The following is a 12,164-nucleotide window of genomic DNA, read 5'->3' as shown; positions in this document are numbered from 1 at the left end:
TGCGTCTTCTAATTACTTCCCCACTCAAAAGGGACTACTGTTACTACTCAGATTATAAAAACACACTCCCATTATTCCCCAAATACTTTCTGATGCGCACATTGAAACCATATTTTAATACTTTTCCAATATCACCCTTCTCCTCGTTGGGCCACCATTAAAATAGTGCAATGTACCTGCTTTGCAATGTGACCTGAAACATCTCTTTTTACTACCATCTCATCTTTCTTATCTGCTAACTAAAATAAGACATGCTTTGTTTTATTTAATCTTCAGGATTCTGCAATACAAAGGGGATGTTGATGTTATGCTTCAGATATACAGAGCGTAGATCAAATCCGACTTGAAATAATGTGTTCACCTCAGGAAGGATACATGTTTTTTGAAGAGGAAGAGTACTGCTCAGATTCAACAACATTCTTTCAAAAAAAACTGAATGGGATCTTGGGGTTTAATCATGAAATATGCAAAACAATAGTTGTAATCATTTTAATCTCTTATTTTTCAAAAGAAATGACCATTTTTCAGCATGAAGTTTTAGTTTAAACATAGTCCACTGTATGGCCAGATCATGCAAGTATTATATGGCAAGTTCCTAAAGTTTGCATTTTAAATGTGAACATACAAATTTACAATGAAAAGAAGGCAAATAATACAAATTCAGAGAAGAACCTATAAATTAGAGCAGAAGTATTCATGCCTGGTCAGCCTTCATTAAGATCATGGCTGTTCTGTTTATATTTCAAATTACACATTACCATCTACCCCTGACAGCCGCTACTTCCTTGCCTAATAAAAGAGGATCTACCTCCACCATAAAAAAACATCTAATGACTCTGCCTTTGCCACCTTCTGACAAACTAATGGGGCTAAAGACAGATAAATCAACTGGCCTAATACACTGTATCTTAGGATCCTACAAGAGCGACAGACATGTTGAATGCATTAGTTGTAATTTTCCAAAAATCATTAGATTCTGGAGAAGTACTAGGGAAAATTGCTAATGTGACATCCCTATTCAAAAAGGGAGGGAAGCAAAAAGTGGGGGGCTATAGGCCGATTAGCCTATAATCTGGAAATGTATTGGAATCAATAATTAAGGAAATGATAAAAGCACATTTGGAAAATCATAATCCAATCAAGCAGAGTTAGCTTAGCTTTATGAAAAGAAAATCATGCCTGATTAATTTGAGAAAGTTTCAACCAGTGTGAATAGAAGGTAACCAGTAAATGTTGTATTTGGACTTAGTGAAGGTGTTCGACAATGTACTTAGAAAAGATTGTAATAAGAGTACAGAGTACCGGAGATAGTATATTGGCATTTGTAAAGAATTAGCTTAATGGTAGGAAATAGTGAGTGGGGATAAGGGTTTTGTTTTCATGTTGGTGACATGTGACTAATGTGTTCCACAAAATATATCAATGACACGGAGGAAGGAAGTGAATGTACTTTAGCCAAATTTGCAGACAACACAAAAATAGGTGGAAAAGCAATTGCAAGAGGGATATAAATAGTGTATAGGAAGATATTGATAAATTAAGTAGGTGAGCAAACTGTTGGTAAAAGGAGTACAATGTGGGAAGGGCTAATGGAATGTTAGCCCTTATTTCAAGGTAGTTGGAATGTAAGAGTAGTGAAGTCTTGCTGCAACTGTACAAGTTGCTAGTGAGACCACACTTGCCATACAATGAGCAGTTTTGGTCCCCTTATTTAAGGAAAGGTACTATTTCATTGAAAGTAGCTCAAGAAAGGTTCTCTAAGATGATCCCTGGTATGTGCGGATTGTCTTCTGAACAAAAGTTAAACAGTTTGGAATCTAATCACTGGCATTAAGGAAAATGAGTGGTGATCTCACTGAAAAATATAGGATTCTTAAGAGGCTTGACAGGGTAAATGTTGAGAAGGTATTTCCCCTCATGAGAGAGTTTAGGATGAGAGGGTGTAGTCTCTGAGTAAAGGAGTACCAATTTGAGACTGGGATGCGGAAGAATTTCTTCTGAAGTTTGAGTCTCTTTGGAACTCCTTGTCCCAGAGCAATATAAGGGCATATATTTTTAAGCCTGAGAAAGATTCATGATTAGTAGGGGAATTAAGGGATAAGAGAAAACACAGGAAAGTGGATCTGAGGAATGTTGGATCTGAGGAATGTTGAATAATGGAGCAGACTTGAGGGGCTGAGTGGCCTACTCCTATTCCTATTCTTATGGCTGCAGAGTAAAGCAAAATCTCTCAATCTTCTGATGGATGATTACATTTATGCACGCTTACTGTCATATTCTTATTTGGTTATAGATTTACAGTTATGTTAGCCTTGGTTTCCTAACGGCACATAAGCCTTCAATCAAATATTGAGAATTCAAGCCACACTTAAAGCATATAAATGGTGCTGCACTGCAAGAAGTGGTTTCTTTCAAAAGGGAATTTTGTTCTCATCCTCCTAATAGAACCAACATTTATCTTGAATCATCAGCAAGATGTAATTAAAGCAGTTTTGTTTTACTGTTTATGAGCCATTTGGGTTGGCTAATGCATTCTCCAACATTTCGTTTTAGAAGAATGTATTTTGCTGTCACAAATTTTAGGACATACTGAAAATAAAATGTGACATTAAAAAAATTTGTTTTAACTGAAACCTAAGTAAACATTTGTATTAATAGTTTTCTTTATCATGCAGCTGTTGTCTGCCATGATGTAGCTGTAGTTCCATCATGTATTGAGTTTATGTCATTGATCACATAGCTCTTCTTTCTTCACATATGAATATACAGATTAGGAACTGGTATTGGTCATTCAGGCTTTGTAGCTGGCTCCACTGTCAAGGAGGATGATATGTTACCTGATTGTGAGCTGAACTCCACGTTCCTGCCTAGCACTGTTAATTTTTGATGCCCTTGTTAGTCAAATTCACCTCCATCTTGAAAACTTTCACTTCTTCCATTTGCACTGCTCTCTTGGCGTTCCAAAGACACTTGACTTTGAGAGAAAAGAAAACGGAAGGCCACATGTTTAAAAATGTGTCCCTTAGTTTTAATCACTCCACACAGGGAAACATCTTTTCCTCATCCATCCTGACAGATCCTTTCAAGATTTTATAAATTTCTCATTCTTCTAAACTCCAGTGGGTATAGACCTGGCCTAAACCTTATTTAAGAATTCTGCAGATTTCTCACCTTGAAGTGAAAAACATTCTTCCTCATCTCTATCTTAACTGGGTGACTCACTATTCTGAGATTATGGCTGTCTGGTCCTCAACTCTCCTAAAAGAGGACATAATTCTTCTGCACCTATCTTGTCAAGCCTCCTAAGAATCTTAAATGTTTCAATAAGGTCTCCTCATTCTTCTAATTTCCAAATGAGTGCAAGTCAAATGCATTCACCTCTTCTCATGAGAAATTCTTTCATGTATGTGCTATACCTAGTGCTTCCAGTGGCAGCACATCTTTCCTTCATTTAAGGGACCAAAACTGTTCAGTATTCCAACTGTTTTTTTACTAGTGCCTTGTCTAGTTTTACCAAGACCTCCCTATTTTTATACTCAGTTTCTTTTGAAATAGAGGCCAACATTCCATTTGCTTTCTCCATGTCTTCCTGAACTCTAGGCTAGCTTATTGTGATTTATGCATGAAGACCTCTGTGTTGTGTCTTACTGTAGCTTTTCCCCATTTACAGTAAATAATATTCAGCTCATCTTTTCTTCATGTCAAAGCACATAATCTCACATTTTCCTATACATTCCATCTGCCAAGTTTTTGCTTAATGTACCCGGTTTCTGCTCATCTGTAGATTGTTTGCTTGTGTTATCCTCACTGCTTGCCTTCCCATCTATTTTTGTGTCATCTGTAAGCTTGACGTTAGTGCGTTCACATCTGTCATCCAAGTCATCAATAGATCAGATTAGATTAGATTCCCTACAGTATGAAGATAGACCATTCGGCCCAAGAAGTCCACAGTGACCCGCAGAAGAGCAACCCACCCAGACTCATTCCCCCATTCTATATTTACCCCTGGCTAACGCACCTAACTCTATGGGCAATTTATTATGGCCAATTCACCTGACCTGCACATTTTTGGATTGTGGGAGGAAACTGGAGCCCCTGGAGAAAACCCACGCAGACGCAGGGAGAATGTGCAAACTCCATATTGACAGTCACCTGAGGCAGGAATCGAACCTGTGTCCCTGGCACTGTGAGGCAGCAGTGCCTAACCACTCAGCTGCTGTGCCGCCCACTCCCTTGCCACCTGATGCCTGGAGGAAGAACGCCTTGTCTCCTGCCTTGGCACCCTCCAATGACATCAATGTGGATTTCACCAGCTTTCTCATTTCCCCTCACCCATCTTATCCTTGTTCCAATCTTCCAGATCAGCACTGCCCACATGACCTGTCCTACCTGTCCATCTTGCTTCCCACCTATCCGCTCCACCCTGCTCTCCGACCTATCACTTTTACCCCCACCTCCATCCACCTATTTCACTCACAGCTACCTTCCCACCAGCCCCCGCCCCTCCCGTTTATCTCTCCACCCCCGAGGCTCGCAGCCTCATTCCAGATGAAGGACGTTTGCCCAAGACATCGATTTTCCTGCTCCTCGGATGCTGCCTGACCTGCTATGCCTTTCCACCACCACACTCTCGAATGAAATAAGAAGCACTGTTGAATCTGTTTTTTGGGAATATGGTGAGTCAACTGGACTAAGTATCAGTCAGGGATGTTTTCAGAAACTGTGATAATAGAATCTTAAGTTGACCATGGAAAAAGGTCCAATTTCAGTGGGGTAGAAAGGCAAGGACTGATTCGGGATAGTCAACATGGCTTTGTGCGTGGGAAATCATGTCTTCAAACTTGATTGAGTTTTTTGAAGAAGTAACAAAGAAGATTGATGAGGGCAGAGCAGTAGATGTGATCTATATGGACTTCAGTAAGGCGTTCGCCAAGGTTCCCCATGGGAGACTGATTAGCAAGGTTAGATCTCATGGAATACAGGGAGAACTAGCCATTTGGATACAGAACTGGCTCAAAGGTAGAAGACAGAGGGTGGTGGTAGAGGGTTGTTTTTCAGACTGGAGGGCTGTGACCAGTGGAGTGCCACAGGATCGGTGCTGGGCCCTCTACTTTTTGTCATTTACATAAATGATTTGGATGCGAGTATAAGAGGTACAGTTAGTACGTTTGCAGGTAATACCAAAATTGGAGGTGTAGTGGACAGCGAAGAAGGTTACCTCAGATTACAACAGGATCTGGACCAGATGGGCCAATGGGCTGAGAAGTGGCAGATGGAGTTTAATTCAGATAAATGTGAGGTGCTGTATTTTGGGAAAGCAAATCTTAGTAGGACTTATACACTTAATGGTATGGTCCTCTGGAGTGTTGCTGAACAAAGAGACCTTGAAGTACAGGTTCATGGCTCCTTGAAAGTGGAGTCGTAGGTAGATAGGATAGTGAAGAAGGTGTTTGGTATGCCTTCCTTTATTGGTCAGAGTATTGAGTACAAGAGTTGGGAGGTCATGTTGCGGCTGTACAGGACATTGGTTAGGGCACTATTGGATTATTGTGTGCAATTCTAGTCTCCTTCCTATCGGAAAGCTGTTGTGAAACTTGAAAGCGTTCAGAAAAGATTTCCAAGGATGTTGCCAGGGTTGGGAGGATCTGAGCTACAGGGAGAGGCTGAACAGGCTGAGGGCTGTTTTCCCTGGACCGCTGAGGCTGAGGGGTAACCTTATAAGGGTTTACAAAATTATGAGGGGCATGGATAGGATAAATAGGCCAAGTGTTTTCCCTGTGGTCAGGGAGTCCAGAACTAGAGGGCATAGGTTTAGGATGAGAGGGGAAAGATATAAAAGAGACCTAAGGGGCAACTTTTTCACGCAATAGGTTATACATGTATGGAATGAGCTGCCAGAGGATGTGATGGAGGTTGGTACAATTGCAACATTTAAGAGGAATTTGGATGGGTATATGAATAGGAAAGGTTTGGAGGGATATGGGCCGGGTGCTGGCAGGTGGGACTAGATTGGATTGAGATATCTGGTCAGCATGGACTGGTTGCACCGAAGGGTCTGTTTCCATGCTGTACATCTCTATGACTTTATTTGCAAATAAAACTGTTTGTTAAATTTAAAAAGGCAATAGTTTGATGCAGTCAAGGTATGCTTCAATGAGAGGGAAAGGTAAGCAAAGAATTATGAAGCAGAAAAAAATGCATAAAAAATGACAAATCATAATACAGGTGAGAACTAGACTTAATATAGAAAATTCAGAGGCAAAGTGAAATAGAAAATTAGAATGTGAGAATATGAGCAAAGACTGGTATAAAGGAGAGTCCAAAAGAGTTTGAAAGCATAGAATAGCAAAATGCTAATCAGAGGAAGGGTGGGGCTGATTAAGTTCGACATATTTTCTAATCAATCTGTTCAGAGATGTTATTGCACACCTTTGGAGCAGGTGAGATTACAACCTCAGCCTCCTGGATCCAAAGTAGTAACTATTCTAAAAGAGAACTCTGATGAGGGATCATAAAAATATTTGATAATTGGAAACAGAAGTCGTTGCTGAGGCTCTTTCCAAGATATGTATATTTGAGACAGGACAAATACTGCTTTCAAAGTGATAATGGATAAGTTAGTTGTAAACAATGTGATCACCATGCTGACCATGCACTCTTAACAGATGGCCATCCTGAAAATTCCCTCTTTATCCTACCTGTCTTCTATTAATTAGCCAATTTTCTATCCATGATACTATACTACCCCAAATACAATGGCTCTTATTTAGTAGCTTTATGTACAGTACATTATAAAATGCCTTTTGGAGATCCAAATGTATTACATCTACTGATTCCCCTTTATTTTTCCTGCGTGATACTACCTCAGTCATATGTAATAGACTTGGCAGGCATGAAGCCATGCTGACTCTGATGTGAGTCATCAGTCGATGACGACGATACTCCATTATACTTTAAGGTGGACAGTTCCAGGATTTTAACCCAGTGACAATGATGGAAAGATAACATATTTCCAAGTTAAGATGGTGTGTGCTTTAGAAGGTAACTTGGAGGTGATGTTACTCCCATATACCTTTTAACCTAAAGGGCACAAGTTTGACAAATGCAGTTAAAACTTTGATGAATTGTTGCAGTGCATCTTGTAGATATATATTGCAGCTATGTTGCACTGATGATGAAGGTAATGCCAATTACATGGCAGTTTCTCCTTGAAGTTGTTGAACTTGTGTGTTGTTGTAGACGCATAAAATCATATAACATAGAAGAGGCCCTTCAGCCCATCGAGCCTGTTCTGCCAAAACTATGTTAAATCTACAGTAGTTCCACTTTTCAGCTGTAGGCCTCTAGACTGGAATGTTATGACTTTTCAAGTGTTCAGCCAAGTACTTTTTTAAAGGTTATGAGGTTACCTGCATAACTACCCTCCCAGGCAGTGCATTTTAGGCCCTCACCACTCTCTGAATGGAATGTTTTTTCCTCCAATCCCCTCCTGTCTTCCACCTTAAAAGTGTAGACTATTATTACTGACTCTTCAATTAAGGGGGACAGCTGCTTTCCGTTCACCCTGTCCACGCCCATTGCAATCTTATATATTTCTCTGCTCCAAAGAAAATACCCTGAACTTATCCAACCTCTCTTCATAACTAAAGCACTCCATCCAAGGCAACATCCTAACGAATCTCCTTTGCATCCCTTTCAGGGCAATCACACACTTTCTCTAGTGCGGTGACCAAAACTGCACACAGTATTCTAATTGTGGCCTATACAAAATTCAGTCTAGATCCAATATAACCTCCCTGCTCTTATAATCTATGCCTTGACTGATAAAGGCAGGTGTTCCGTATGCTGCCTTAGCAACCCTATTAACCTGCCCTCTCACCTTCAGGGATTTGTGGACAAACACCCCAAGATTCTTTTGTTCCTCTGAGCTTTCTAGTATCCTACCATTCGTCAAGTATTCCTTTGTCTTCTTATTTCATTACTTCATCCTTATCAGGGCTAAATTCCTCTGCCACTGATCTGCTCATCTAATCAATCTATTTATTTCCTTCTGTAATCTAAGACCTCCTTCCTTTCTATCAATCACCTGGATAATCTTCATGTACTCATTACACTTAAGCAAGGAAATGGAGGATATTTTATCATATCTAATATTGTACTTTATCGATGGAAATGCTCTCAGGAGTATTTAACATATTCTGCCTTGCAGACGTAGAAGTAACGTTGAAGGGAGTGGGTTTCTTTCCTCTCCCTGGAGTCATGCGTAGCGCAGAGGAAGTGCTTATAGTTGTGAGAGGCTAATCATCACCGTTCCAAGACACTGTTGCAGGAGTTGCTCAGAACAGATTCTTTGACCTAATCATTTTCAGCTGCTTCATCAATGACCTTTCCTTCTGCAGACATGAGGATAAAAGGAAAAATACTCTCTCTGAATGCAAAAAATCTAAAATGAACACAGAGAATGCTGGAGGAGTTAATTGGGTCTAGCAACATCTATAAAGATAGAAACTGTTAATGTTTCTCTCCAAAGTGAGGATGCTTGCTGATGATCGCAATGTTCAGTTCCATTTGCAACTCCTCAGATAATGAAGCAGTTTTTGACTGTATGCAACAAAATATGCATATTAATTTAAATAAGAACATAAGTTTTGTTAATAGGTCAGGCAAGATCTGTGGAGAGTGACAAGATTTAAGATTTCAGGCTGGTGATCTTTTATTGGAACTGACAACATTATAATCTAAGCTGATAAATAGCAAGTAACATAATGCCACAGAAGTACCAAGCAATGACCATCTCCAACAGGAGAATATTGAGTCATTTCCCCTCAATGTTCAGTGGCATTATCTTCACTGCATCCTTTACCACCAACATCCAGGAGTTATCATTGATCAGAAAATTAATTGGACCAGTCATATAAATACTGTAACTAGAAGAGCATATCATGTAAATTCTTATGTTGTACAATTTGCTTCTTAACTTCCCAAAACCTGCTAACACATTGGAGTTGTGCCTTGTAAATGGTAATCCCAATGAATGTAGTCCCTGTACTGCTCCAAGAAGCTTGAGACCTTCCAGGGCGAAGCAGCCCATTTGATTTGTACTCCATATACTACCTCAAGCATTTACTCCTACCATCACAGGCACATCTGGCTACAGTAAGTACTGTTGAGGAGGTGTGCTGCAGCAACCTGTCATTGTACCTTTGATAGCAGTGTCCAATTACACATCTGTCATCTACATGAGCAAGGGTAGCAGATGCATGAGAACACCATGAACTAATGGTTTCTCTAAGTCATATGCCAGCCTGATTTGGAAACTATTGCCATTTCTCAATTAGCATAATTACACTTATAAAATACTTCATTGGCTGTTCATAGCATTGAGATATTCTGTGAGATTGTGAAAAGTGCAACGTAAATGCAAGTTATATTTTTCTTATCTGTTTTCTATAAAATCATAAATCATAAATATAAAATCATAAACCACACACCACATGGAATTCAATAGTGCAAGAAGGTGTCTCACCATTAACAGCTCAAGTGCAATTAAGGATTTGTCAGTGATGCCCACGCCCCCGAATGATAAAATAAATAAGATGTTAAGTTGCACTCAACAGAATTCCCAGCTTCTGGTCTGTTGTAGTTACAGTATTTATATGGCTTCTTCAGTAAAGTTTCTGGTGTGTTGAGCTCCAGGATGTTGTTGATGGGCGATTGATATTCATGGATGCCAAAGGATAATGGTTTGATTTTCTTTGGGTAGACATGGGTCTTTGCCTGGTAAGAATGTTATTTTCCATTTATGAACCCAAGTCTAACTTTTGTCTGGGTCTTATTTACTCATAGGCACAAATGGTTTAATTATCTAAGGAGTTGTCAATGGATATGTACATTATGGGTTTGTGCAGGTTCCTGTTCCTTCACCGACCGGTGGTGCATGTTCACCCAACACTTGGAACCAGGCCGCCTTATCTGGCAAGTGGCATCTCGGCAGCCTGGCTCGACTGTGCGGATGCAACACAGCAGTAATCAGGTTGTAGTCACTTGGAAATCAGCGTCAGTGAGACACTGATCGCCTGGGTTACAGCGCATGGTGATTTTTTTTAAAAAATCATAATATATTCAGACAAGACCCTTTTGAAACACTGCATCCTTTGAAATCCAACCCACTTACATGGAGATCAACCACTTCCCATTGGGGAGTTGAACTCCAGTCTCCTGGGAGGCAGGCAGGGCACTATACGAAGGAAGAGCCTCCTTTTCTTCAAAACTCAGCACTTTTTTTTGAGTCAACCTTGTTTAGACATATTATGACAACTTTGTAGCATGGGAGCTTGAAGCTAAGCCTTCTGGCCCAGAACTAGGGACACTACTACTGCCTCACAATAGCCTCCACAAAATCATCTTCCTTTATGCTGACTATGCTTCTAATGTTAATTGAATATATTTTGTGTTTAATTATATTCAGGCAGAGGGCATTATTCGGGTATTGTTTGAGGAAATATAAAGAGATATGTATTGAAACTGTGGTTATGATTTGAGTTAGGAGGTGTATGTATATAATATTTCACTGTAAATTAATGTAAAACCGAGTGAAAATTAGCCCTAATGCTATCCTTTACTCAGTGCTATCCTATCCAGTGGAGAGTTTTCTCCCTAATACCCATTGCCTGAATTTTACTTAAATTCTTTGGCATCATATTTGGACAAATGATGTTAAGGGGAATTATTTTCACCTCACCTCTGGAGTTCAACGCTTTTGTGCTTATTTGGATCAAGGCTGTAATGAGAGCTACAGCCAAGTGATCTTGATAATATTCAAGAATTGGTGAGTATATAATTGATGAGTCATTGCCACTTAATAGCACAGTCCATGTTAACTTCTATTAATTTCTAATGTTGGGGAGTATACTGGAAAGATAGTAATTGGCTTCATTGAATTTAAGCTGCTGTTTGTGAACAGCATTATACCTGGACAAGTTTCTGCCTATTGAGCAGACACCAGTAATAGTAAAACAGTTTGGCTATATATTCAACAACAAAAACAGAGTGCTGGAGAAGCACCACTGAATCTGGTAGCATTTGTAGGAACAAAACACATAGTGACCCTCATCAGAACTGAAGATCGATGAGGAAGGGTGGTATGTATTCTGGTGACAGGGTGTGGTTTTGGTCAGAGGGGACGGAAGTGGAGGGAGAGAGAGAGAAAGAGAGAGAATAGTGTACATGGAAAGAGTGTGAGCGAGAAGAGGGATAGGCAAACAGACATTTTGCTAATGATAAGCCAGAAAAGAGACAACAGTTAAGTGGGATGCTAACAACAAGTTTAAATATTTGAAAATGGTTAAACTGTGCTGGGAGCAGCCTTACAGAACAGGACCTAGAGGTATGGAGGAAGGGACTGAAGAGAGTGTTCATCTTCTGAAATTATTAAACTCAGTGTTAAGGTTGTAAGATCTCTAGGTGCAATGTGAGATGTTGTTCCTTCAGCTTCCATTGAGCCTTGCTGAATCGCTACAGATAGGAATGTTGGCATGGGAGCTGCAGTGGCAGGCAGCTGGAAGCTCAGAACCATTTTTATACACGAAGTGTAGGTGTACAGCAAATCAGTTAGCCAGCCTGCATTTAGTCTCCCCAGTATTCTTGCACTGGCTGTGGTTACCATGAAGAACTCTCATGTTCAACCTCTCCCTTTACTGCATGTATGGTAACATTCAGGTTAAACCGCCACCACTTGTCTCTCTCCAATAAGAGAGCAGCCCTATGGTCTGTTAGGACTCAGTCTCCCCAGTGTAGAATAGACTGCATTGTGAGCAGCGAATACATGGATAGGATTGAATGAAGGGCAGTTAAATGAGTGCTTCACCAGGAAGGTGTGTCTGGGTCTTGGATAATAAGGAGGGAAGAGGTAATTGATCTAATAATGCACCATCTGTAATTGCATGGGAAGGTACTGTGAGATGGAGAGATGTTGTGAGTGGAGGAGGAGTGGATCAAGGTGTCCGGGGTGAAATGCTGACAAGGGAGGGAAGGGGAATATGTCTCTGGTGCAAGCCAACCATTGGAAGTAGTGGAAATGGTGGCTTACAGTCCTTTGGATGTAGAGACTGGAGGGGTGGACAGTGAGGACCGCAAATGCCCTATCGTGTGGGATGGCAGAAAAG

The 12,164-nt window shown here is 40.3% G+C and overlaps 1 protein-coding gene across 3 annotated transcripts in view; it reads left to right on the top strand.

Annotated features, from left to right (window-relative positions):
- Positions 1–12,164, top strand: part of LOC140458108 (tubby-related protein 3-like) — a 118,245-nt gene that overhangs the window by 56,261 nt on the left and 49,820 nt on the right. The window lies entirely within an intron of this gene.

This window comes from Chiloscyllium punctatum, chromosome 32, assembly GCF_047496795.1.
Source record: "Chiloscyllium punctatum isolate Juve2018m chromosome 32, sChiPun1.3, whole genome shotgun sequence".
Classification (NCBI taxonomy): domain Eukaryota; kingdom Metazoa; phylum Chordata; class Chondrichthyes; order Orectolobiformes; family Hemiscylliidae; genus Chiloscyllium; species Chiloscyllium punctatum.
This window is presented reverse-complemented; position numbering and strand designations above follow the sequence as displayed.